Source organism: Lepus europaeus, chromosome 18, assembly GCF_033115175.1.
Source record: "Lepus europaeus isolate LE1 chromosome 18, mLepTim1.pri, whole genome shotgun sequence".
In the NCBI taxonomy this organism is placed as follows: domain Eukaryota; kingdom Metazoa; phylum Chordata; class Mammalia; order Lagomorpha; family Leporidae; genus Lepus; species Lepus europaeus.
In genome coordinates, this window is record NC_084844.1 from 72,160,151 (window position 1) to 72,183,200 (window position 23,050).

The 23,050-nt window shown below is 42.5% G+C and overlaps 1 pseudogene; it reads left to right on the forward strand.

Annotated features, from left to right (window-relative positions):
* Positions 1–37: 37 nt before the first annotated feature.
* Positions 38–21,279, forward strand: LOC133747001 (dystrophia myotonica WD repeat-containing protein-like; annotated as a pseudogene).
* The last annotated feature ends 1,771 nt before the right edge of the window (positions 21,280–23,050 follow it).

The window sequence follows — 23,050 nt, forward strand, 5'->3', positions numbered from 1 at the left end:
CAGGTTCTGCCTAATTGTTGTTGCCTCCACATCAACCATGAGCAACATCCATCTCTGTGAGAGTATGGGACCACCAAAACCTGTTACCTCCAACTATGAGCTGCATCCAACATTTTCTTTCCCAAAGAAGCATCTCAGGTATTGTAGTTAAAGTAATGGAAAGTACAGTAATACATATCCTTAATTATTTGGATTTATTTTTAGAACAGAATTAAACTCTAAAAGGGATAGAATCCCCACAACTACATGAGAGAAACAGATATATAAAAAGGGTTATATGACATATCAGTTAAAATCAATTTTTCAACAAAAGATACTGAAGTAACTGGCTGTTTGAGAGTATTTGGTTGGTTCTTTCAGATTTCCACCCACAAAATTAGATTTCCTCCCATAAAATATTAGGGATTTCCCAAAGGGAAAGTGCCCAACATTTGGAATAGTTAAGGTAATACACATTAAAACAATTCTGCACTTTCCATTCATGATATTAGAAAGACTGGAACACAACAAAATTGTATGTAGTGCAAATGAGAGTATTAAATTGAAAAACTCTGACCAACAATTTGGGAATGTCTTGTGAAGTTGCTAATATGCACAGTTAAGCCCTAACAACTTTACCATTTTACAGATTTTAGAAAACTGCTGTTTTGACATCATAGATCATAGAGTATCCAGATTAAGTGTTATTTCTTGGCGTGTCTGTGAGGTTGTTCCTGGATGAGATTAGACTAAAGCAGCAGAATTCAAAGTACATTGCTCAGAGTGGTTGGGCATGATCCAACCCATGGAGGTTCTGAATAGATAAAATGCAGAGGAAGGAGAAATTCATCCCTTTTGCTTCTTGCCTTCTTGTCTGAGCTGAGAGGTAATTTCCCGCTCCCTTTGGGCTGGGATTAACACCACTGGCCCTCTGGTTCTCAGCCTTTGATTTCAGATTATCAGCTGTCTTGGGTCTCCAGCTTCTGATAGCAGATGTGGGATGTTTCGGATTCCATAGTTGTATGAGTCAATTCCTTATAACAAATATTTCTATATGTATCCTATTCATAGTGTTTCTCCAGAGAACTCTAATACTCCCTCACATATATATGCACTATCAGGCACACAGAAATATATTTTAAAAAAGATTTGTTGGAGCCAGCATTGTGGTGTAGTGGGTAAAGCCACCACCTGCAGTCCCAGCATCCCATATGGGCATTGGTGAAAGTTCTGGCTGCTCTAGCTCTCTGCTACAGCTGGAGTAGCTCTGTTACAAGGGTAGACTCTACGATTTTTTTTTATTCTGAACATCAGTTGCCTTTGGATGGTTTTACTTCTGTAATTCCAGGTCTTGACCCCAGCAGGTGGCTTCCAGTTCTGATCTCTTGGGGTGATCACTTCTCATTTGCCCTGTGTTGGGATACTGCTAGAATATGACAGGTGTTGGGGTGACTCTCACATGCTTGCACTTCACAGATATTTAGTCAGTGGGAAGCTTTTGCCAGACATTCTCCTGTGAGGGGGGAGGCTAGTTATAGTCGAGAGGCCTTTCCAGCACAGAACTTATATTTTGGTGGGTGAGCATTAACATTTACCTTACTGAATACTGGGTAATGTGAATGCATGAATGGTTAATGTGGTTTAAAGTAGGTAGATTTCACAATAGCCCTTGGAAGGTATGTGCTGTTATATTAAGGTGCTCAGTAAGTTCTTTAATATTATTTTGATTTGTGTGTGCTGTTTGTTTCCAGATGTGAATAAAGTTGCATTGCTTAAAGCATAAGGAGTAGGCCATCATTGTATTCATAGTTACCTATTCATGTTCTAAACCAATTAATGGCCCTGTGACATTGGTGGTATTGTGTAAATAAGATTTTTCTAACTACTTAACCTTCAGAACACTTTCAGGTACTTTAAAAAGTTTAAAAGTCAGACCTGGATTGATAAGCATCCCTCTATTGGTTGCTGTCACTAAGATATCTTTGCTTGCTCTTTAGAGAAATCATTTTAATAACATTGGTTTCTCAGAAATCATAATGCTGATTCCTAATTTCTTTTTTTTAAGTTTTTTTTTTTACTTACTTGGGAGGCATAGTTATAGATGACAGCGAGAGGGGTCTTCCATCCACTGGTTCACTCAGAAAATGGCCCCAATTGCCAGAGCCAGGACAATCTGAAGCCAGGAGCCAGGAGCTTCTTCCAGCTCTGCTCCATGGGTGCATGGGCCCAAGCACTTAGGTCATCTGCTGCTTTCCCAGGTCTTCAGCAGGGAGACAGATTGAAAGTGAAGCAGCCAGAACTTAGACTGGCACCCATATGGGATGTCGATGCTTAACCTACTGCACCACAGTGAAGTCCTTGTTACTAATTTTTAAAGTGGTAAGATACACATCAAGATTTAAAAGTGTTCTTGTAGTGCAGTGTCATTACATAGCAGGTTAAACTTCTCCTTGTGATGCCAGCATCCCATATCCGATCACCAAGTTCAGTCTTGGCCACTCTTTTTAGATCTAGCTACCTACTAATGTTTGTGGGAAGGCAGCATTGGAAGTGTCTGAGGCCCTGCCACCCATGTAGGACACACAATGATAGAGTTCTTGGCTCCTGTCTTCATCATGGCCCAACATTGGATGTCACAGGTATTTCAGAAGTAAGCAAGTGAATTGAAGATCTGTCTCTCTGATGCTCTGCATTTGTGATAAATGAAAATAAATATTAAAAAATCATGACAGTCATTCTGTATAAGCCAATATTTGCATTTTTGTTTTTATTTTCCTTTTTAATATTTTTATTATTTTTTTGACAGACAGAGTGGACAGTGAGAAAGAGACAGAGAGAAAGGTCTTTCTTTTTCCATTGGTTCACTCCCCCCAGTGGCCACTGCAGCCAGCGCGCTGCAACTGGCACACTGTGTTGATCCGAAGCATGAGCCAGGTGCTTCTGGTATCCCATGCAGGTGCAGGGCCCAAGTCTTTGGGCCATCCTCCACTGCACTCCCTGGCCACAGCAGAGAGCTGTACTGGAAGAGGAGCAATCAGGACAGAATCCAGTGCCCTGACCGGGACTAGAACCCAGGGTGCCAGCACCACAGGTGGAGGATTAGCCTATTGAGCTGTGGCACCGGTCCTTTTTATTCTTTTTTAGAAATTCTATGCAACCCTGTTCCATTCTTTCTGTGTACCCTTTCCAAATGGATGCTTCCACCTGAAGCACTAGTGCCTTAGCATCACGGTTACCTGGCAGATCCTGCCGACTTTCCTAAAGCAAGACTTGAACTCACCAGGAAGTATCAATGTATTTTAATGGATATCACTAAAGACGAACTCTTCTAACGGTTCAGCACTCCAAATGATTCAAGGATTCAAGATTTTATTTCATTGTGCCCTTGGATTGGTGGTAAATATCACATGTAAAAAAATCCTGAAACCTTCGGATGAGAATGTCCTTAATTATTATAATTTTTCAATTCCATTCCAAAAAAACAGAATGAGGAAACAGTCCCAGAAAAGGAACCAAATCATACAGTTTCTCAATGCATTATCCAAATGTATTATTCTCCAGAGGTCAATGTCAGTTTTCAGTGCAATAATCTTTTCTTTTACATCTAAAAATAAACCTGCAGGAAGCAAGGACTGCATGGAGGAACTGAGGCTATGTGTTCTATCTCTGTTGAAGGCAGACTGTAACCACTTTAGGCCATAAGACTGTATGACCATTACCCCCTGACCTCCTCTTGTTATTGTTGCAAGTCAGGATGAAGCTGCAGTAGAATGGGGCTGATCTGTAACCTCAGCCAACATTGGAGCAGATGCTCATGAGCTGATCAGCAGCCTTGGGGAAAATCTGTTTCCTGGTGTCAGGCTGGGAAACCCTCAACCATGAGAGGAAGCTTTCGGGATGTTAGTAGCTTCCATGTACCACAACTACAAGAAAGATGGGGGTTAGAGAAGCAAATTCCAAATGAATTCAGTTTCTTATCTTTGATTAGACAATAATGATCAAATCAGTGAATTTTTTCTTGGAAAAAGATGGAGATGGATTCAAACTGATCTAAGTTTGCTTGTGTCAGATGTTTTAGACCTTTGCATTCCAGTCATTTCAAATGATTTTGGAAAATTGTTTCACAATTATAAAATAACAATTATATGAGAACAATTATATAAGAACAACTGGTAATGTGAAAATTAAGTTTAGTTAATATAAAAGATGCAGCAGCTATTAATCTTAATTAAAGATTGTTCTTGAATAAATCATAATTCTATCACAGTAGAAATACAATGATTCTTGTTTTTTTATTTTTTAAAAAATAAAAATATCAAAACCCTACAAAGGAGTAAGTATTTAGCCTAGCTTTTAAGATGTCTGCATCTCATATGGGATTCGCTGGGATTGACACCCAGCAAAAGCTCTTCATTCCAGCTTCCTGTGACTCATGCATTTAGGTCTCTGCCATCTAGCTGTGAGACCTTGCTTGAGTTTGTGGCTCCTGGTTTTGGCCCAGCCAGTCATGGCAATTGTGGGGATTTGGTGAGAGAACGAACGGAAAGGAGTTTTTTTTCTCTCTCTCTCTCTTTGATCTCAAATAAATAGAAAGTCTATGTATTGGTGAATTGTTTTGAGGTTAAGTCTACCATTCTGGAGTGCTACATTCAACAAGTTAAATACTAGCCCAAAATTTGGATGAGTCTCACCCTTGATATGCAAAATGTTCTTATACCAGTATGGTGATATAGCACCAGAAACTGAAAGAATCATGGCTAGCCTCCTGTTCCCCACCTCCCCAATCTAGAGATGAGTCTGAGGATGTGAGAAAAGTCAAGAAGGATGAGGACCACTATTGTGGCATAGCAGGTAAACCTGCCACCTGCCACAGCAGCACCTGGCTTGTGGCTTGGGCCTGGCTCAGCCTTGGCCATTTTGGCCATCTTGGGCTTGAACTAGCAGATGGATTTTCTTTCTTTCTGTCGCTCCCTCTTTTTCTAACTCTTTCAAATAAGTAAGTAATTTTTAAAAAGCTCAGAACAACTATTTTTTTTAAAAAAGTCAATAGCTGGGTGCTGTGAAGGATGTTGATGTCATGTACTAGTCCTTGTAATCAAAGTGTTTCTGTGCTGTTGTGACTGATTTAGATAATGAGAATTTTACACATCTTGTGGAAAGTTTCATGCATTTTCCATTGTGTCTGTTGAGTCTCCATTGCAACTTTTTCACAATTAACCAATGAAAGCTGTCCCTCCCTCTTGCCCAGTCAAGAATTTCCCCTTTACAGCATATAGAAACCCTAGAAAATCACCCATAAATGCATAAATGGATCTCTGCTTCATGAAGATTTTTTGTTTTGCTTTCTCTCTCTCTCTCTCTCTCTCTCTCTCACTCTATCTCTCATTCTCTATCATTTTCTCTTTTTTTACAATAACTTAACTTATGGTTTACACATTCTTTGTCCATATTCCTAATTCTTTGTGATCAGAAGACATAAACCCAAGTAATTACAACTATAGACTCCTGAAAGAAAACCCCCTGACAACAGGCAAATATTTTTTTCTGTGGTTGATTTCTTTTTTACTATTTTTACAAAGATTCTCTTTATTATTTGAAATGCAGAGTTACAGAGAGAGGAGAAGGGAGAGAGAGGGAAAGAGAGAGAGAGATCTTCCATTCAGTGGTTCATTCCACAAATGGCCACAAAAGCCCGGGCTGACCAGGGTGAAGCCAGCATCCTGAATCTACTTCTGGTTCTCCCACATGGGTGCAGGGGCACAAGCACTTAAGACATACCCTTCTGCTTTTTCAGGTGCATTAGTAGGGAGCTAGGTCTTAAGTGAAGCAGCCAGGTCTGGAACCAGTGTCCATTTGGCATGCCAGAATTGCAAGTGGGGAGTTACCTAGTACACCAAAATGTTGTCCCCTGTGCTTGCTTTTTCTAAATATTTTGACCCTAAAAGTAGCTTAGGCTTCCTCTGTTAAAAAGCGATCTTTGAATATAGTATGGAGGAAGAGAGATGATAACATGCAAAGATGGTTGCAAAGAAAAATGCCAACATATAAAAAATGTGTTTTTCAATTGCTCACCCCTGGGCCAGGAGTAGAATATATTTCTTTAGGGGACAATGCTGTGGCACAGAAGATTAATATCCTGGTCTAAGCACCGGCATCCCATATGGGCACTGGTTCAAAACCAGGCTGTTCCACTTCTGAGTCAGCACTCTGTTATGGCCTGAAAAAGGAAAGCAGTAGAAGATGGTCCAGGTGCTTGAGCCCCTGCACCTGCATGGGATACCCAGAGGAAGCTCCTGGCTCCTGGCTTCAGATAGGCACAGCTCTGGCTATTGCAGCCAACTGGGGAGTGAACCATCAAAAGGAAGACCTCTCTCTCTCTCTCTCTCTCTCTCTCTCTCTCTGCCTCTCCTCTCTCTGTGTAACTTTGACTTTCAGATAAACAAATAAATCTTAAAAAAAAAAAAGAATGCAGGGCCGGCACTGTGGCTCACTTGGTTAATCCTCCGCCTGCAGTGCCAGCATCCCATATGGGCACCAGGTTCTAGTCCCAGTTGCTCCTCTTCCAATCCAGCTCTCTTCTGTGGCCCAGGAGGGCAGTGGAGGATGGCCCAAGTGCTTGGGCCCCTGTACCTGCATGGGAGACTGGAAGGAAGCACCCAGCTCCTGGCTTCAGATCAGCATAGCTCCAGCTGTACTGGCCATTTTGGGGGGTAAACCAACAGAAGGAAGACCTTTTTCCTGGTTTCTCTCTCTCACTGTCTAACTCTGTCAAATTAAAAAAAGAAAAAATAAACAAATAAAAAAAGAATGTGTTTCTTATAAAACCACTGCTAAACAGTGTCACCCAAAACTTGCTATCAATACAAAAGGAGTCATAATTATTTTGGACAATTATGTGATCTTGAAATACTAATATAGCTGTTATTAAGTAATGATGGTTATAAAAAGTAAAACAACAGTTCAAAGAAGACAGACTATGTATATTGTTCTGATGTGGAAAATTGTATCAAAAATATTTCAATGACTATTTTTTGACTAGTTTCTATTGGCATGTTTGAACTATTCTCCCTCTTTCTAAGCCCTTTGAAATGGAAGGCACTCCATCATTCTTAAACAGTAAACAGTTCAGTGGCAATCTCTGTCGCCTACAAGGCTACCTAAGTTGACCTCTGAATTCTCTTCCAGACAATGGTAATGTCTTGATGATAAAGATGTTTTCTTGAACAGAAGAACACTTCTTTGGCCTAAGCTTATGTGCACAGAAATGAGCTTCCTTAAATGTGAACAATCTTGTTCTGGGTATGGATCTGTAGTACTGGAACAATCTGTAGAGGGAAAGTTTTTGTGTGCCACCATTATCCTTATGTTACTGTGCTGCCTTATCTGTGCTCCCCTTTGTGAGTCAGTACTTTTAGAGGAGCTGGTACTACCTCTACAGCAAAGTTAATTCATCAGAATTTAGAGATCCTGCTTATGCATCCAGGAAAGCAGTGGCAGATGGTCCATGTACTTGGATCCTTGCCGCCCTGTAGGAGACCAGTCCTGGCCATTTTGGGTACTAGGGGAGTAAATCAGAAAATGGAAGATCTGTCTGTTGCTCTGTCTCTGTAATTCAATTTACATACAGGAAATCATCTTGTCATGATTACAAGTAAACATACTCATAAAAATGTTCTAGGAGAGGTTCATCCACTGTAGCTTTTACAAGGTAACATATGAAGTATAAATGGCTGATGTCTTCACTCTCCACCCTCCCCCTACACATTCAGTGCTTAGCACAATGATGTTGATATGGAAGACTCTGAGTTGTGTATCTTGGCTGCTTAATTCTTTTTTTTTAAAGTCTGGAATTTTATTTTTTTAATTTAATGAATATAAATTTCCAAAGTACAGTTTATGGATTACAAAGGCTTCCCCCCTGACAACTTCCCCCCACCCACAACCCTCCTCTTTCCCACTCCCTCTCCTCTTCCATTCTCATCAAGATTCATTTTCAATTCTCTTTATATACAGAAGATCAGTTTAGTATATATAAAGATTTTAACAGTTTGCCCTCACATAGCAACACAAAGTGAAAAAATACTGTTGGAGTACTAGTTATAGCATTAAATAACAGTGTACATCACATTAATGACAGAGATCCTGCAAGATATTTTTTAAAAAAGATTGATTTTTTTTCTATGTAATTTCCAATTTAACACCAAGGTTTTTTTTTTTTTCATTTTCAATTATCTTTATATACAGAAGATCGATTCAGTATATACTAAGTAAAGATTTCATCAGTTTGCACCCACACATAACCACAAAGTGTAAAAATACTGTTTCAGTACTAGCTATATCATTACTTCACCTTGGACAACCTATTAAGGACAGATCCTACATGGGACGTAAGTACACAGTGACTCCTGATGTTGATTTTACAATTTAACACTCTTGTTTATGGCGTCAGTAATCTCCCTAGGCTCTAGCCATGAGTTGCCAAGGCTATGGAAGCCTTTAGGGTTCACCAACTTCGATCCTATTCCGACAGGGCCATAGTCAAAGTGGAAGTTCTCTCCTCCCTTCAGAGAAAGGTACCTCCTTCTTTGATGGCCCTGTTCTTTCCACTGGGATCACACTCGCTGAGATCCTTCATTTAGGTCTTCTTCTTCTTCATCTTTTTTTGTCCCAGAGTGTCTTGGCTTTCCATGCCTAAAATACTCTCATGGGCCCTTCAGCCAGATCCAAATGCCTTAAGGGCTGATTCTGAGGTCAGAGTGCTATTTAGGACATCTGTCATTCTATGAGTCTACTGTGTCTCCCCCTTCCAATGTTGGATCCTTCTCTCCCTTTTTTTTATCAGTTAGTATTAGACATTAATCTTGTTTGTGTGATCTCTTTGATTCTTAGATCTATCAGTGTGATCAGTTGTGAACTGAAATTGATCACCTGAACTGGTGAGATGGCATTGGTACATGCCACCTTGATGGGATTGTATTGGAATCCCCTGGCACTTTTCTAACTCCATCATTTGAGGCAAGTCTGATTGAACATGTCCCCAATTGTACATCTTCTCCCTCTCTTTTTCTCATTCTTATATTTAACCGGGATCACTTTTCAGTTAAGATTTAGACACCTAAGAATAATTGTGTGTTAATTACACAGTTCACAAAAAATACTAAAATGGATAAAGTATTACATTGTACATCAACAGTCAGCACCATAGCTGATCAAGTCACTATTTCTCATAGTGTCCATTACACTTCCACAGGTTTCCCTTTGGTGCTCAGTTAGTTGTCGCCGGTCAGGGAAAACAAATGATATTTGTCTCTTTGGGACTGGCTTAATTCACTCAGCATGATGTTTTCCAGATTCTCCATCTTGTTGCAAATGACTAGGTTTCATTGTTTTTGACTGCTGTATAGTATTCCATAGAGTACATGTCTCATAGTTTTTTTATCCAGTCTACTGGTGATGGGCATTAGGGTTGGTTCCAGGTCTTAGCTATTGTGAATTGAGCTGCAATAAACATTAATGTGCAGATGGCTTTTTTGTTTGCCAAATTAATTTCCTTTGGGTAAATTCCAAGGAGTGGGATGGCTGGGTTGAATGGTAGGGTTATATTCAGGTTTCTGAGGAATCTCCAGAATGACTTCCAGAGTGGCTTAACCAGTTTGCATTCCCACCAACAGTGGGTTAGTGTCCCTTTTTCCCCACATCCTCTCCAGCATCTGTTGTTGGTTGATTTCTGAATGTGGGCCATTCTCACCGGGGTGAGGTGAAACCTCATTGTGGTTTTGATTTGCATTTCTCTGATTGCTAGTGATCTTGAACATTTTTTCATGTGTCTGTTGGCCATTTGGATTTCCTCTTTGGAAAGATGTCTATTGAGGTCCTTGGCCCATCTCTTAGGTGGATTGTTTATTTTGATATTGTGGAGTTTCTTGATTTCTTTGTAGATTCTGGTTATCAACCCTTTATCTGTTGCATAGTTTGCAAATATTTTTTCCCATTCTGTTGGTTTCTCTTCACTTTGCTGACTGTTTCTTTTGAAGTACAGAAACTTCTCAATTTGATGCAATCCCAATAGTTAATTTTGGCTTTGACTGCCTGTGCTCCTGGGGTATTTTCCAAGAAGTCTTTGCCTGCACCTATATCTTGCAGGATTTTTCCAATGCTCTCTAAAAATTTGACAGTGCCTGGTCATAGATTTAAGTTTTTTATCCATGTTGAGTGAATTTTTGTGTAAGGTGAAAGGACAGGATCTTGCTTCATGATTCTGCACATGGAAATCCAGTTTTCCCAGCACCATTTATTGAATAGACTGTCCTTATTCCAGGGCTTGGTTTTGGATCCTAGATCAAATATGAGTTGGCTATAGATGTTTGGGTTGATTTCTGGTATTTCTACTCTGCTCCATTGGTCTATCCACCTGTTTCTGTACCAGTACCATGCTGTTTTGATAACTACTGCCCTGTAGTATGTCCTGAAATCTGGTATTGTGATGCCTCCGGCTTTGTTTTTGTTGTATAAGATTGCTTTGGCTATTCGAGGTCTTCTGTGTCTCCATATGAATTTCAGCATCATTTTTTCCAGATCTGAGAAGAATGCCTTTGGTATCTTGATTGGTATTGCATTGAATGTATAAATTGCTTTTGGGAGAATAGACATTTTGATGATATTGATTCTTCCAATCCATGAGCATGGAAGATTTCTCCATTGTTTGGTATGCTCTTCTATTTCTTTCTGTAAGGTTTTGTAATTTTCATCGTAGAGATCTTTAATGTCCTTGGTTAAGTTTATTCCAAGGTATTTGATTGTTTTTGTAGCTATTGAGAATGGGATTGATCTTAGAAGTTTTTTTTTTCTCAGCCATGGCATTGCCTGTGTATACAAAGGCTGTTGATTTTTACTTATTGATTTTATATCCTGCTACTTTGACAAACTCTTCTATGACTTCCAATAGTCTCTTAGTCAAGTTCTTTGGGTCCCCTGAATAAAGAATCATATCATCTGCAAAGAGGGATAGTTTGAGTTCTTCTTTCCCAATTTGTATCCCTTTAATTTCTTTTTCTTGCCTAATAGCTCAGGCTAAGACTTCCAGAACTATATTGAATAGCAGTGGTGAGAGTGGGCATCCCTGTCTGGTACCAGATCTCAGTGGAAATGCTTCCAATTTATCCCCGTTCAATAGGATACTGGCCATAGGTTTTTCATAAATTGCTTTGATTGTATTGAGGAATGTTCCTTCCATACCCAGTTTGCTTAGGGTTTTCATCATGAAAGGGTGTTGTATTTTATCAAATGCTTTCTCTGTGTCTATTGAGAGAATCATATGGTTTTTCTTCTGCAGTCTGTTAATGTGGTGTATCATGTTGATTGTTTTGTGAATGTTGAACCATCCCTGCATACCAGGGATAAATCCCACTTGGTCTGGGTGGATGATCTTTCTGATGTGTTGTTGCATTCTATTGGCCAGAATTTTATTGAGTATTTTTGCATCTATGTTCATCAGGGATATTGGTCTGTAATTCTCTTTCAATGTTGCATCTTTTTCTGGCTTAGGAATTAAGGTGATGGTGGCTTCATAGAAAGAATTTGGGAGGATTCCCTCTTTTTCGATTGTTCTGAATAGTTTGAAGAGAATTGGGGTTAATTCTTCTTTAAATGTCTGGTAGAATTAAGCCGTGAATCCATCTGGTCCTGGGCTTTTCTTTGTTTGGGGGGGGGGCTTTATTACTGTTTCAATTTCTGTGTCAGTTATGGGTCTGTTTAGGTTTTCTATGTCTTCCTGGTTCAATGTAGGTTGGTTATATGTGTCCAGGAATCTATCCATTTCTGATAGATTTCCCTGTTTGCTGACATACAAGTCCTTGTAGTAATTTCTGATGACTCTTTTTATTTCTGTGGTGTCTGTTGTTACATTTCCTTTTTCATCTCTGATTGTATTGATTTGGGTCTGGTTTGCTGCTGATTTTCTAGATTCTTGAGATGACTGGAAAGCTCATCTATTTGGTGCCTTTTTCAATTTCTTCATGTAGGCACCTATTGATATAAATTTTCCTCTTAACACTGATTTTGCTGTATCCCATAGGTTTTGGTATGATGTGCTGTTATCCTCATTTTCTTCCAGAAAATTTTTGATTTCTCTTTTGATTTCCTCTATGACCCATTGTTCATTTAGGAGCATGTTATTCAGTCTCTATGTGTTTGCACGTGCTCTAGGGATTACCGAGTTGCTAATTTCCAATTTCATTCCTTTGTGGTCTGAGAAGCTGCATGGTATGATTCTAATTCTTTTGAATTTGCTGAGACTTGCTTTATGGCCTAGTATGTGGTCAATCCTAGAGAAGGTTCCATGTACTGCTAAGAAGAATGTAAATTCTTTCTGTGTAGGATAAAAAGTTCTGTAGATATCTGTTAGGTCCATTTGAGCTATAGTATCATTTAAGTCTACTGTCTCCTTGTTGGTCTTCTGTCCTGATGATCTGTCTACCTCTGAGAGTAGAGTATTGAAGTCCCCCAGTACTATTGTATTGGGGTCTAAGTCTCCCTTTAATTCCCTTAACAAGTCTTTTAAATAAACCGGTGCCCTGTAATTAGGTGCATATACATTGATAATCGTTATATCTTCCTGTTGAATGGATCCCTTAATCATAAAATAGTGCCCCTCTTTGTCTCTCCTAACAGTTTTTGTGGTAAAATTTATGTTATCTGATATTAAGATGGCTACGCCCATTCTTTTTTCATTTCTTTTGGCATGGTATATATTTTTCCAGCCTTTCACTTTCAGTCTGTATGCATCTTTGTTAGAAAGATGTGTTTCTTGTAAGCAGCAGATAGATGGGTTTTGTTCCTTAACCCAATCAGCCAATCGGTGTCTTTTAACTGGATTGTTCAGGCCTTTAACATTTAATGTGACTATCGATAAGTAGTAACTTTGTCCTATCATTTTTGTGTTCCCTGTGATCATTTGCTGTGAGGTTTCCTTCCTTTACCTTCTTTCATATTGGTGACCGTGTTTCTGTGTTTCTGCGTGTATCACATCTTTAAGCATCTTTTGCAGGACTGGACGAGTGGCGACAAATTCTTTCAATTTCTGTTTGCTGTGAAAGGTCTTTCTTTCACCTTCATTCACAAATGAGAGCTTTGCAGGATATAATATTCTGGGCTGGTAGTTTTTCTCTCTTAGTACCTGGGCTATGTCTCGCCATTCCCTTCTGGCTTGTTGGGTTTCTGATGAGAAGTCAGCTGTGAGTCTAATTGGAGATCCCCTGAGAGTAATCTGACGTTTCTCTCTTGCACATTTTAAGATCTTTTCTTTATGTTTCACTGTGGTGAGTTTAATTACAATGTGTCGTGGCGAGGATCTCTTTTGGTCATGTTTATTAGGGGTTCTATGAGATCCTGTACTAAGATGTCTCTGTCCTTCTCCAAACCTGGGAAATTTTCTACTAGTATCTCACTAAAAAGGCCTTCTAATCCTTTCTCCCTCTCCATGCCTTCAGGAACTCCTAGGACCTGAATGTTCAGTTTTTTAATAGTATCCTGTAGATTCCCGACAATATTTTTTAGATTTCTAATTTCCTCTTCTTTTCTTTGGTTTGCCTGTTTCCTTTCCTGTTCTCTGTCTTCTAATTCCAATATTCTCTCTTCTGCTTCACCCATTCTGTTTTTAAGGCTTTCTAATGTGTTTGTCATTTGATCTATTGAATTCTTCATTTCATTATGGTTTCTCGTCACTATCACAGTTTCTTGTTCTACTAGTTGTTTCATTTCATTTTGATTCCTCCTTAATATTACATTTTCACAAGAGAGATTTTCTATCTTGTCCATTAAGGATTTCTGTAGTTCAAGAATTTGTTTTTGAGAGCTTCTTAATGATCTTATCAATTTTTTGAGATCTGCTTCTTGCATTTCTTCTATCTCATCATCTTCATAATCTTGAATTGGGGTGTCTTTTTCATTTGGGGGCATTATAGTGTCTTCCTTGCTCTTGTTACCTTGGTTTCTACATTTGTTTGGTATCTTGGAAGTGTGGCCAAAGAGCTCTGTTTGGTTCTTCAGGGTTGCCTAGGCTCAGGAGTTTCTTTTACATATGTAAAGCGGCCCCTGCTCTTTGTCTTGCTGGGCTTTGTAAGGAGAGTGCAGAGAGAGGCTAGTGTCCCTGCTGGTTCCCCCCCCTTTTTTTTTCTCCTCCAGTCAGCCTGGTGTAGTTCCTCCCCCACCCCGCATGAGCTCAGACCACACTCTAACCTTCCCAGACAATGTCTTGGGTTACCTTTCCTTCCAGTGCCAGGGCTCAAATTCTGCAGCCGCCCTTCTGTGGCTGGGCTCGCTCTTTTCCCCACTCTCGCAGCTCCCGTGTCCGCGGCGCGGCTCAGTGCGGGTCGGCATGGCTCGGCGCTGCTAGACGCGGCTTGGTGTGGCTTGGCGTGGCTCGGCGCAGCTCGGCAGGGCAGTGGGCCACCTTGCTCTCCCCGTAGGTCCTCTGTGTCACATCCACTAGATCCGGAAGTTTCCTCTGCAGTTTTTTTTTTCTGAGTCTCTTTCTGAGGGTACAGTAACTCCACTTTTGTTAAACTTTCTTTTCCCAAACTGTTGTGTGTGCCCTCACTCTTCTGCCATCTTGGCTCCGCCCCCCCCCTTGGCTGTTTAATTCTAACTTCTTTTGAAAAATAATTCAACTTTGAATGTCCACCTATATCTGTTATACATTTCTTTCCTGTTTCTAAGAAAAAGAGAGGTGATTAACTAAAATCATTCATGTAGGTAAAAATACCCCCTTTCAGTATCATATTTGACCTTTTATTTTCATGGGTAGAAGCTAATTTGATTGGTTTCAAACTTATCAACATTTGATGCCTCAATAAAGTCACAAGAATGTTGTTTTGATAAAACCAAAAGGAACAGAAATTTTGGGAGATTATCAAAGGTTTAATATAACAGTGTATTGGGTACATTGGATGAAACTGAAATGCCTTTAGTGACATACATACTAGAAACAATAGGTTTGTCTAGAATGGATACTGGAAAAAGCAGAAAGAACCAATCGATTGAGGATGTCTTCAGGTGAGAGAGACATGGGAGACATTTTAAAGAAATTCTATAGAGACAAAATTTGTATAAGAATCAGAACCAAAGGTCCCCAAGTAATCCAGGATCCACCCAGTGATGATTAGAAAAAGGAGGCAAGAAGCTGAGTCAATAAACAGAGCATTCTTAATCCAAGAAGATATTTGCTCTCCAGTTAGAAGTTTCAGATACTAACAAACCCTCTGGGAGAGGGGAGAATGTTCTGGAAGGCAGATATTAAGTGAGCTAAAAAATTGTGTCATCTAGGCCTGCACCGCGGCTCACTAGGCTAATCCTCCACCTTGCGGTGCCAGCACACTGGGTTCTAGTCCCGGTCAGGGCACCGATCCTGTCCCGGTTGCCCCTCTTCCAGGCCAGCTCTCTGCTGTGGCCAGGGAGTGCAGTGGAGGATGGCCCAAGTGTTTGGGCTCTGCACCCCATGGGAGACCAGGATAAGCACCTGGCTCCTGCCATCGGAACAGCGCGGTGCGCCGGCCGCAGCGCGCTACCACGGCGGCCATTGGAGGGTGAACCAACGGCAAAGGAAGACCTTTCTCTCTGTCTCTCTCTCTCACTGTCCACTCTGCCTGTCAAAAATAAAAAAAAATAAAAAAATAAAAAAAAATAAAAAAAAATTGTGTCATCTGATATTAACAATTTTCATTCATGATTCACTATTCCACAAAATAATCAACTCAATCTATAAGTTTTATTGTATGGTTTTGCAACTCTGCTCAATCATCCACAATAAAATGACACTTGTCATTAAGCAAATGAATTGGAGTGAATCTAATTAAATTTATTAGAATATTAAAAAAATTTGGGGCTTACATTTGGTTTCTATAGAAGAACAATATGTACTTTTCAATTTTTTAACTTACCAGTTAAAATACGAAGAAATTGTATAGGATCAAAATGGACATCTTATGATTTGATTGTAGTTTTTAGCTCTTGTTTATACTCCTGTGGAACTGTGATCTTTATACTTTTGACTTCTTCAATATTATGGTTAGTGGTGCCTTAGCCCTACAATTATAGAGTGCACTGAAATTATGTTTTTGTGAAAGTTAAAGGAGAAGAAGTAATGGAGGAGGGAGAATGATGGAGTAAAAAGAGGGAGGGAGGGAAGTATGGTTATCTTCTTAGAATTATACCTATGATGATCACTGATGTCATAAATAAGAGTGTCAGTTGTTAAATCAACAACGGGAATCACTGTGCACTTGCTCCCCATGTAGGACCTCTGTCCTTAATGTGTTGTACTATGAAAATTAATGGTAAAACTAGTCTTCAAAGGGTTCCTTATACTTCGTGTGTCTGTGTGAGTGCAAACTGTTGAAATCTTTACTTAGTATTGAGTTGAACTTCTATATATAATGATCATTTAAAAATGAATTTTTTTTTATTTTTTGACAGGCAGAGTGGACAGTGAGAGAGATAGAGAGAAAGGTCTTCCTTTTTGCCATTGGTTCACCCTCCAATGGCCGCTGCGGTAGGGGCGCTGCTGCCAGCGCACCGCGCTGATCCGGAGGCAGGAGCCAGGTGCTTCTCCTGGTCTCCCATGGGGTGCAGGGCCCAAGCACTTGGGCCATCCTCCACTGCACTCCCTGGCCACAGCAGAGAGCTGGCCTGGAAGAGGGGCAACCGGGACAGGATCAGTGCCCTGACTGGGACTAGAACCCAGTGTGCTGGCGCTGCAAGGCGGAGGATTAGCCTATTGAGCTGCAGCACTGGCAAAAAATGAATCTTAATGAAGAATGGGATGGGAGAGGTAGTAGGAGGTGGGATGGTTTGGGGGTGGGAAAGTGGGTATTGGGGAAAGAACTGCTATAATTCCAAAGTTGTACTTATGAAATTTATATTGACTAAATAAAAGCTTTCTATAAAAAGAATTATACCTATGAAAAACATGAAATATACCCTCTTCATATTAATAATAATTAAAAAGAAATAAAAAATTAAAAATCATTTTAAGGTCTCAATAGGATATATGCCCAGAACTGACAAGTAAAGTTGCAGAGAATGGCTAATACAGCCTTATCAGTTTCATTTGTCATCCTAATCCCTTCCCCTATGGTCACATTACTTCATTTCTACCACTTCTTTTTCTTATATGAAATATATCTTAATGCATTTATTCTTAAACTGAAATAATAGGCTTTTACTCTGTTTTTTAGAAGAGCATAATTGAGGAGTCATGTTGATCTATGTTTTACTTGGAATATTTAGTAATTCTGAAGTATATATGATCTCTTTTGTTTTGACTAAATTGAAACACCAGTAAAAACACAGGGTCTCTGTGATGTTGAGGGGGCATACTTTATGGTGCAACACATGATAGGCTTTTGTAAAGGTTTGAGGAGTGCTGGAGAAGAATGTGAATATTACTGAATGGTTCAAATGCTGTGTATTTTATGTGTATGTACACAGTACTTATGTGAATTTATTTGTTTTTATTTGGTTCTAAGTTGTGCATAAGGCTTATCAGTAGAGATCTGCAATAAAGTTTCCCATTATAGATTTACTTATTTCTTGCAGTAGCTTAGTTCTTTAATTGATTTAAATATTTTTAGGTAACTTGGAGCATAAATTTGAGATCCTATCTTCCTAGTGACTAAAAGTTTTGCCATTATGCGTTATTTTTTCCCAAAAATATTTGTTTTCCTTAAAGTCTGTTTTGTCTGATATAGTGATTGTGAGTTTCTTTTTAAAATATTTTCCTGAAATATATTTTCAATCCTTTACTTCACTATTTTCACAACCATTTTTGTTTTCACTTTGTATTTTAATGGCTTTTTAAAAAAACTGTTCAGTTTTGTCTAATGAACCCATTTGGGTGATTTTGAGAAAATTTTACCTACTTATATTTAGTATGATCATTAATATATTTAGATTTATTCCCACTTAATTAAGAATTTTAGTTTTCTTAGCCTGAGACCATTTTTCCTATTGTTATTTTAGCAATTATTTTGTTACTTAGTGTATGGAATTTTTCTCCTTTCCTTTTTGGGGATGCATATTTGCTGTTTCTATTACTAGTCATTATCATGGAACATTTACCATACAGATTTTTCTAAATAAAGTAAAAGTTTAAATTATTTGTACTTCTTTCCTCAGGACTGTAGGGATTGTTAGAACACTTAAAATGTAATCACTGCTTTTCTGATTTGGAGTTGCTTTTATTCAGAATTTTAGTTCTTTTTTTTTTCAGCCCCTCAAATTAGCCATAAGGTTTATTATTTCAAACAGATGATGATGCAATTTGCAGTTTATTTACTACTCACCATTCATTTTTGCCTCTCATTCTTCTGAAATCATGACCTGCCTCTTAGGAAGATATCTTGGTTTCATTTCACTGTCAATAATGACAGCTCATCTTTCTGGATAAGTGCAGGGCAGTAGTGATTGTGTTCAGTACTTCAAAGATGGTATTCAAGGCTCTTTGTTTTCTCTTTTTCATCTATTAGTGCAGTTATTCATTATTAAATCATCTTTTTCCCATGGAAGTTTTATAATCATATCTGTTTTCCATTAAGAAGTCATACCTTATACCCTGTATGTAGATTTCTTGTCACTCACTCTTCTTGGCACACATTGTACATGCTGTTTCTTGCATTGGGCTAGAGGGATTGGAGAAGCAGAGTCACTATACTTTCATATAAAGTATCTCCTACATGCTCCTAAGACGTGCGGTTTGATAGGTTTTCTCATTCTGTGCTCCATATCTCTTAATTTTTTATTTATTTATTTATTTTATTTTTGACAGGCAGAGTGGACAGTGAGAGAGAGACAAAGAGAAAGGTCTTCCTTTTGCCGTTGGTTCACCCTCCAATGGCCGCCACGGCCAGAGCGCTGCGGCCGGCGCACCGCGCTGATCCGATGGCAGGAGCCAGGTGCTTCTCCTGGTCTCCCATGGGGTGCAGGGCCCAAGCACTTGGGCCATCCTCCACTGCACTCCCTGGCCACAGCAGAGAGCTGGCCTGGAAGAGGGGCAACTGCGACAGAATCCGGAGCCCCAACGGGAACTAGAACCCGGTGTGCCGGCACCGCAAGGCGGAGGATTAGCCTGTCGAGCCACGGCGCCGGCCACATATCTCTTAATTTTAAAAATATTTCAACTTCGAATGGAAGAGGCATCGCCGGGGCGACGACCCCAACTCCTCCAGCGCGGTCCCGCAGCTTCCGGCAGGGCCGGGGGGCTGCGGGCCGGGGACGCCTTGGGTGGCTGGCAGCGCAGAGGGGGCGCTGCTCGCGGTTCGGCCCTGCTTCTGCCCAGACCCTGGCGCCACCCCAGCCGCTGCAACGCCCTTCCGGCCCTGCCTCCGCCTCCAGCCTCGGCGCCGCGCCCCGCGTCGTCCCCGCCGCCCCCAGGCCCTGGGCCCGCACCCGCGCTGCCCGCTGAGCGCCTCAGCCTCGTTCGCCTCGGGGAGCCGCCGGCCACGCCCGCGGGGCTGGTGCTGGGGCGACCGCGTCTGCTTCAACCTGGGCGGCGAGCTGAACTTCTACCCGGGCCGCCGCCGCGGGAGTCAGCGGTCTATCGACCTCAAGAAGCCCACGGACAAGTGGATCTACAAGGGCACGCAGCCCACCTGCCAGGACTTCAGCCAGTTCGCCGCCGCCACGGAGGCCATCTCCCTGCTGGTGGGCTTCCCAGCCGGCCAGGTGCAGTGCCTGGACCTCAAGGACACCAGCTAGCTCTTCAACGGGGTGCGGCTGATCGACAAGACCAAGGTGACATATCTGAAGTGGTGCCCGAGTCGGAGAGCCTGTTCCTGGCCTCGCACGCCAGCGGCCACCTGTACCTGTGCACGTCGGCCATCGTGTGCCTCGGCGCTGGCGGTACAGCCTGCTGAGGCAGGGCGAGGGCTTCGCCGCCTACGCCGCCGAGAGCAAGGCCCCCGCAACCCGCTGGCCAAGTGGGCGGTGGGCGAGGGGCCCCTCAACAAGTTTGCCTTCTCGCCGGACAGCCGGCACCTGGCCTGCGTCAGCCAGGACGGCTGCCAGCGCGTTTTCCACTTGGACTCCGTGCTCCTGCGCGGGCTCATGAAGAGCTACTTGGGCGGGCTGCTGTGTGTGTGCTGGAGCCTGGACGGCCGCTACATGGTGACAGGCGGCGAAGCAGACCTGGTCACCGTGTGGTCCTTCACCGAGGGCTGCGTGGTGGCCAGTGGCCACAGCCACAAGTCCTGGGTCAACGCTGTAGCCTTTAACCCCTACACCACGCGGGTGGAGGAGGCAGCAGCCGGCGGTTGTTGGGGAGGGGGCCGGCGAGGAGGAGGGGGGCGAGGAGGAGGGGGAGGCCGTGGCTGGGCGCACCCAGGCTTTGCCGGACGCATCCCACTCTTCCCACTGCCCAAGGCCGGCTCTGTCACCTACCGCTTCGGCTAGGCCCGCCAGAACACGCACTTCTGCCTCTGGGACCTCACCGAAGACGTGCTGTACCCACACCCACCCCTGGGCCGTACCCGCACCCTCCCTGGCATCCCTGGCACCACGTCGCCTGCCGCTGGCAGCTCACAGGCTGGCGGGCATGGCCCAGGGCCCCTGCCCCACTCACAGTCCCGCTCCAACAGCCTCCCACACCTGGCAGGTGGTGGCAAGGCAGGTGGCCAGGGTAAGGTGGCGGCAGAGCCCGACACGCCATTCAGCATCGGCCGCTTCTCCACGCTCATGCTGCAGGAGTGGCGAGACTGGGGGGCCGAGAAAGAGCACAAGCGCTACCACAGCCTGGGCAACATCAGCCATGGGGGTGGCGGCGGCGGGGGGGGACAAGCCCAGTGGTCCCGCGCCGTGCAGCTGCCTGGACCCTGCCAAGGTGCTAGGCACCACGCTGTGCCCTCGGATCCACGAGGTGCTGCTGGTGGAGCCTTTGGTGTGCAAGAAGTTCGCTCAGGTGCGGCTTACGGTGCTGCTCTTCCTGGAGGACTGCATCATCACCACCTGCCAGGAGGGCCTCCTCTGCACTTGGGCCCGGCCGGACAGGGCAAAGGGGACCCGTTTCCCCTTCTCCTCTCCACCTGCCACTTCCCCATCATCTGTGTCAGAGCTCACCAGAAGCGCCAGCCGCCGGGCCGGAAGCTAGCTGAGATGACATCTCCTCCCAACCAGGCAACTCCCCAAGTGGCACAGTGGTGTGAAGCTGTGGATGCTGGGGTCCCTGCACTGTGCCCCAGCCTCCTGGCCTCAATCCTTCCCACTGACCCCACGGATTCCCACATTAACAAGACTAACCAGGACAAATAAAAAAGTCACCTTCATTTATTCAGCTATCCTCAGATTTCCTATGTCAATGATTCTCTCTTCAACCTAGAAAGATAGAGATCCAATGATCAAAGTGTTTGTGGATTCTTCACTGACTTCTAAAATAATGATATGATAAGGGTGTTCTCATCCCTCTAAATGCCTCTTAACTTTGTTAAAATTTTTCTTTTTTTAAGTTTTATACTTTTATTGAAATGTTCAGTTTTAATGGACCTTTGGCCACCAATGGAAATACACTAGCAGTAAAAAAAAACATTGGCAGTGGAATGTGACAACTGTCCCCTGGGGATTAAAGCAGAACACAGGGTGATAAGGAAGTGAGCAATCCAAGACCTAAGAGCAGTAGTCTGGCCAAAAATCGCCAAAAGGTAGGAGTCTGAGCTCCCTGAACAATGATAGCCCCCAGGTATTGAGAAGTAACTCAAGGGCTTGTGGATGTGGGGCAATCCAAGATACTGGTCCCACAGGAAAATCTCTCTCATGCCTAATCAACTCTACTTTGGTAAAACTAGGCTTACCTGACAGGACAGTCTGAGGGAGGAAACATAAGTGCTAACAGTAAGAGACCAGTGAACACTTAGTACTGCCTTCATGGCACAGAAAGAAAAGCCAGAGCCAAGGACAAGCTGGCCAGACACTTAACCCCACTGTAATGACTGGAGTTCTTGCTCCTGTTTCCAGACTGTGTCACTCAACTTCTCAGATCTGTCAGGTTTTCAACTTCCACTTATCTCCTAAGCCAGGTCCCTGTCTGTGTGGCCTCAACCTAGCTTCCCTCTATTTGGTGACTATGACACAAGACCCTTCTCTCAGTGATGCATCAAGCAAAGGAGAATCTCTGAGAGGGCAGGAAAATAAGAGAGGCCCACTTGTTTCTCCCACTCTAATGAGCTAGAAGAGACTCCTGCAGCACTCCACTCTACAGATGATCTGGGTCATAGCATCTGAGAAGCTATCTTGGTGACAGTCCTTGAAGCCAAGCTGAAGAACTATATAGTGGTGGCGTTCTTCCAGAAGGCCTCAGCCAGCACCTTCAGGTGGGTGCACACCTGAATGAAACCATCAAGCTTAATGGTGGGATTTGCAGGCAACAGGGAGACCAGGTGCTGAGTGAACTGGGGGTTCAGGGTGTAGCCCATTTGAGACAAATCTGTGCAGCTTGATGGAGCCTGAGTGTTCTGGTGATACTGTGGAAAGACATTGTTCCAGTGCTGAATGAATTTCCCAAAGGTTGAGAAATCAGAGACATTGATGTGGCCTGACTTGGTCTTGTCAAACATGTTTATCATCATGAGGCATATCTTGTCATTGAACAAGGAACAATTGACCAGAGCCTGCTTTAGCTCCTTGGTGGGAATATAACTGGTATGATCTGAGTCCAAAACTGGAACATGAGTAGGCATCAGGATACACACCGGAAGAGGTGCCAGCCTGTCCATAAGGCCTAGGCTGATGAATACCATAGGCATTTAGGTGTGGTGGATGAATGGAGCTTCTGGTGCTGCATCATTTTATGGTCCTCCTGGAGTAGGAGCCTCCGCAGGGTGGAGTGTCCATAGCCCCTCCACCATCTTTAGTACATAAGGACATTCCACTTTTAGTAGAATTTTTTGGATTTTGTATTTATAGAACCATCATTTTTTTAAAAAAGGGATAATCTGACATCCTCCTATTCAATATGTAGCCCTCTGATTTATTTATTGCCTAATGGCTCTGGCTAAAACTTCCAGGACAATACTGAATAGCAATGGTGAAT